The 5,807-nt window shown below is 38.1% G+C and overlaps 1 pseudogene; it reads right to left on the bottom strand.

Annotated features, from left to right (window-relative positions):
- Positions 1–3,410: 3,410 nt before the first annotated feature.
- Positions 3,411–3,594, bottom strand: LOC130042076 (ATP synthase membrane subunit K, mitochondrial-like; annotated as a pseudogene).
- Positions 3,595–5,807: the final 2,213 nt, after the last annotated feature.

Consider the following 5,807-nt stretch of genomic DNA (forward strand, 5'->3'; position numbering starts at 1 on the left):
TGTGCCTTCACATACCTGACTGCAGTACAGTTGAGCTCTCTTGTGATGTTGGGTATTGTATTCAGCTAAGCTGCTAAGATCATACTCAGCATATATGGAACACTGGGAATTTGAACTTCTGACCATATGCTTGCATGGAAGGTGTTCTAAGCCACTGAACTATTCCTCCAGTCAGGAGCACAAAACGTTTTGAGTAACACATATCTGTATATGGGTAGCTGATTTTATCTTGGAAATGAAGAGAGAAATGAAATGCAAGTGAATTTGAAAACTAAGTGACAAAAAGTTATAGTGACATCTGTGACAGGATCACAGACTTGGAGAAATAAAACTATGTGAAAGTGGTGACTCTGGTTTTTTTTCACAAGTATGAAGTTTGAAGAGCTATGTAACACAGGTCCAGTAATCATCATCATTTATATGACAAATAATGAAGGCCAAGTAAAATCAGAGTCTCATTTTTGAGACACACTAGTGGAGAAGACAGAAAATATGAAAAATAATAATAATCGAAAAAGTATATATTATAGATAAAGCAAAGTCTGAGAGGTTATAACACAGCTAACTCAGTATACAGAAAAGACTTTTATTTGGACTTTGAAGAGTGACTAGAATTTTATTTGAGAGATAAGAGAAAGGATAATGTTTCTGGAACAGTCATCAGAATGAGTAAAACAGAGAGAGCATAGTTTATTTGGAGCACATAGATTTAGTGTGGGTGAAACACAGACTGCAGATCTAGAGAGCACTGGAAGATAAGTTCAGGTAGGTGCTAGGTGGAGGATAAGCAGTGGGCAAACCTTCATTCATTTCTTCATGCATTTTTTTCCTGTAAAGAGTGGAAGTTTCTATACAAAGTGTGGCAAAATTAGATTTTATTTTGAAAGGAAACAGGGTGGTGGTTATTTCTATCTGTGCTAGAGAGGATATATGCTGTGTTTAGTGAATAAGTGGATCACATGGGGTTGTGCTCACAGGAAAGGGAGGAGCCAAAGATAATTCTGAAGTTTCTAGCCTTGAACTTAAGGTTGACATTTTCTTCTGTGATAGATAAATAAAAAGGAGAAGTGTCTATTGTTTGTCATGGGAACAATGAGCTCTGCTGTAGACATGTTCACAGACTTGGATTGTGTTATCCCCACATTTTTATGTTGAAATTATAACCCTTATATCCTTAGAATGTAACTTTATTTGGAGAAAATACCCACAAAGAAGTGAGTAAATTAAAATGGGACCAGGTGGACGCAGTCCTAATCGAATTCAACTGGCTCCCTCTGGAGAGAATGAAACACAAGGCATGTGAGGACACGGCAGAAGGGCTGCCATCTGTAAGTCAAGGAGAGGCCTCAGGAGAAACCGAACCTGCTAACTGTGAGAAAGTCAGTTTCTGTTACTTAAACCTCCCTGTCGGTGGCTATTCTGTTATGGCAGCCCTTGCTAACTGACTATAGACACAAGCCAAGTCGGAAGTACTGTGAAAATACCTTTGTGGAAATGTGTGGACTGTTGGAAATAAGAGGCTGGACAAGGGAAGAATAATCTGGAGTAGAAATCAAGATTTGAAAGTCATAAGTGCCTAATGAAAGCAGACCAGTGTACATTTGTGAAATCTGACTATGAAAAACGTTGTCTGGCAAAATGGAAGCCTAGGGAGAAAAACTTTGTGGAGAGGGACTGAAGATGCAGAAGCAAGTAATATATAAAAGTGATGAGAAGCCGCTAAAGAAGGCAGAAAAGGATGAAATGGAGATGAGGTTGAAGGGTTAGTTTGGTGAAGAGACAGAGAAGAATTAAAACAAAGGTAGGAGCCACTGATTTCACGTGTCAAGTGTAGGAGAACTTGGGAGATTACTTTTAGGTGACATTGACAAAAGACGGCTGATTTGGGGAGGGTAGAAATATTCTTATGTTGAACATGCAATCGATGAACAATGGGAAGACAGTGCTACAGTGCAGTGAACATGCAACCACAGAGTTTAATTTGCTAGTCATTCTCTCTAGCCATTGAGAGTCACAACCTATGGAATTAGCATTTCTATATCATCTCTCAAAGCATCTTGTATTTATTTTACTTGAAAACACACTATGGATAAATACCATTTAAAAACATTTATAAATACAAAGAGGTTGTATATATGCATACATATTATATATGTAGGTTCTTTTTTATTCTTTTCCTCTTTTTACATATGCCTTGGTAGCCATGCCATCATTTCCTGCCTTATCACTCTGACTTACAGTGTTATATTTTTCTCCACTTTATCACTTAATCACTTAATCCCCGTTATTCATCGATTTATTCGAGCGGGTGCCAGTAACGTCTCCATTCATCCCAGTTGCGTGCTAGTGTAGCCCAATGGTATCTGTTCGTTCTAGGAATATGCATTTATAAACACACACACAGAGTTGTATTCATTCATGTGTAATCTTCAGTCTTTTAAAAATAAATCTAGGCACTACATTTTATCTAGTTGTCTGTTTTCTCTCTCTCAGAATACCTTGACTAATTGTAAATCTTTGCCATCCTTTGCTGTCCAGAATATAGGTCCCTGTCATTTGGTTTTTAATAGCATTATGGTTTTCGTGTTAATTAAGGTCTCCATAATTCTTTGAACAATAGGGTCTCCAGGATGTTGTTGGAAGTCAAACTTTTTTTTTCTTGCAAATTTAACTTAAAAATTGTCTTTGATATATTTAGAGTTTGTTATTGTGGAATATAATATAAGAGTCTAATACATTTTCCTTTTGGATATCTATGCAGTTGTACCAATACTATTGGCAAAAACGTTCACCTATACCCACTGAGTTAAGATATCTTACCATTATCATATGTTAAATTCTCATAAACAGAGGAATTTTTTTCCTGTATATCAATTATTTTCTCTGTATATCAAACTTATCTATTCCTAAGTTTATACAATGTTGATATTATTATAGTGGCTTTATAGTACAATTTGAAATCTTGGGATCTTGTGTTTCCTTATACTTTTTTTAAGCTTTCCTTTGTTATTCATATATTTTTATACTTATTCTTTAAACATAGCATCTTTATTGCCATGTAATCCATATAGACCATACTGTTCACTTAGTGAGATGGATAAATAAAAGTAGAGAACTCTGTGTTGAAGATGCATTTTCCCAGAACTTAGCCTCAGCCCCTGGTAGCTGAGAAAGGCTGCCACTGGGCTGTGGGCAGAGCCTTGTGACTGTGACTGGAGACCAGGAGCAGGAGTAAGGAGTGGGGGGGGGATGGAAGCAATCTTGGTTCAAGTAAGTTTCTTAGTTCTTAAAAATGATAATAGATTTTATTTTTTCAGGTTCATAATTTATTGTACACATTATCACATGAAGAGTTACTAGCTTTTTCAGACATTGGAACTGAACACATGAGGTACACTTTAGAATCCACTTTATGTTGCCTTCACAGCTGGGCTTTTCTTAGGCTTTAACTTGAAGTCAAAACCCGCAAAGTGATTCCTCCGTATGTGGGGCTAACATACAATTCATTCTACCTGTCAGAATATAAGAGATGAAGTACTTTTTTTTTTAAATACCAGTGAACTGTAATTGGACATCAGCTTCTGGATCTGCCATGACTATAATCTGGCAGAAGTTCCAGGTCCCGCTGTCCATGTCCTTCAAAATTGATGATAGATTTTCTTGAGTAGATGTTTACTTGCTTTTTGTTATATGTTCTTGGGCTTATTTTTCAGAGAATTTTATTTTTAATTTTTTAATGTAGACAAAAGCCACAACTATTAGTGTAGTTCTAGAGTTAAAATTGATTAGATCACAAAGCTCCAATATTAAAATCGAGTAAGTTAAAAAATAAAATTTTTTAATGTGAAAATTGTTAAATCTTACCATGGGATTAAGTTCTTGTCTAAGGATTTACTAAGTTGTTTGTTGCTCGGTGAGTTTTTCATGTTATTGATTTTGCTTGTTGAGTTTAGTTGGCTTCTATATTACTTTCCCACTTAGTTTGGTGTGCTTCTACTAGAATTTCATCATTAAGGAATTTGGAAGTGTTGTGCAGCTGTGTATGCAGCCACATGGTCCAGAGACTTCAGGATCTATGATCTGGCAGTGAGTTGACATGGAGGTGGGTGTAGGAGATGGGTGTGGCTGCCTGGGCTTTCAGAAGTACAGGGAATGGGGGGAGGCTGTCTGCTGCAACTCTGAGAAGATTCCAGAGTTCTCAGCCTGGTAACCGGGGTACCTGAAATCTTCCGCAGTTTGATGACTCTGCAGAGATTATTAATGAAGTGGTGGAACTGAGCCTTTGATGTGGCTGCAGTGGTGGGATGTAGGTGCAGCTGCCTGAGCCTCAGCAGGGTGGAGACTTGGCTTGACCCCCACCCCCACTGCAAGGGTGCCTGGAGTTTTCAGCTTCAAGGGTGGTGTGCCCATGAAGTTTAGTTTCTTGGTGTGCATCTCTTTGTATATTCAGTTATGAATCGATAGAGCAGAGCTAGTGGGTGGCATCTTTGGGAAGTGGGCCAAGACTTGATTTTTCTTTCAAACAATTTTCACCATTTTTGCGGGGGCTGGGAATAAAGTTTGTAGAACACCATACTCTTCATTTTCATTCATTGTTAAAAATATTATCCAATTACAATAAATTTTGGGGGGGAGTAATTATTAACATAATTTTACATAATTATTGTCTTCTAGAGGAAAAGAGCATGGGAGGTCAAAGACTTGTCTTGCATGCCGTGGTAGCTGCAGCACTGATTTGAGTCCTTGGCACCGCATGTGGTCTAATGAGAACCATCAGCATTTACTCCTGAGCACAGAGCCAGAAGTAGTAGCCCCTGAGCACTGATGGATATATTCCCCTTCCCCCAACAAAAGTGACGTTGCAGCCCTGACATAGCTTAATGGACTGAATTCATGCATTGTATGTGGAAGGCCTGATTTTGATCTCCAGTATCACATGTTTATTCAAGCACTGCTGGGATAAATATGGAGCCAGGAGTAGCCCCTAAGCACTGATGGGTGTGCTCCCACTCAGATAAAATGTATAATTGATATTTCAGTGATTTAACCAGCTGTTCTCTCTGCCTGAAAGACAGTCTAGATACTTTAGATAGCTCAATTAGCAAATGATGAAAACGGAAGCTGCTCCACTGCTATTTCTTCTCCTGCTTTATCTTTCCACCATTTCTCTCTAGTTCCCTCCTTTAACCTCCCCCACTCCAATTCCACATAAGTGAGGCACAAAGAAGTTCAACATATCTGTAGTGGAAGCTGACACCCAGCCAAGCAAAAGTGTGCAGTCTTTACTTTTTCAGTATTACATTGACTATCAAAAGCCGCCTCACCCCACTCACTGTCGGGTGGAGATGGGGAGAGGCAACCTTGAGGGAAAGCGGAAACCACCCTCCATGAGCACTGAATTCTCCATGAACTTGGTCTTCTTGCTATTCCTTTTGATTTTCCACTCCTGTGGATTGAGAAGGGAGGCAGTGGATTATTATATAATTATTATAAGTATTATAAGTTTATAAGTATTATAAATGAGTGGGGACTCATTTTTCAATTTCAAATCTCCCTGTTAACCTGAGAGATCATGTTGTGAGTAACTTTCTTTAGTTTGTAGGGTTCTTGAATTTGAAGCATATGTGTCAGCTTTAAGTTTAATTTCATGGAATAGAAAATGTTTCATGCCCTGAATGCCCAAGAACAGATGACTGGTTAAAGAAACTTTGGTACATCTACACAATGGAGTACTATGTAGCTCTTAGAAAAGATGAAGTCATGAAACTTACATACAAGTGGTACAACATGGAAAGTATCATGTTAAG

The sequence above is a fragment of the Sorex fumeus genome, unplaced genomic scaffold (assembly GCF_029834395.1).
Source record: "Sorex fumeus unplaced genomic scaffold, SorFum_2.1 ptg000098l, whole genome shotgun sequence".
Lineage (NCBI taxonomy): Eukaryota > Metazoa > Chordata > Mammalia > Eulipotyphla > Soricidae > Sorex > Sorex fumeus.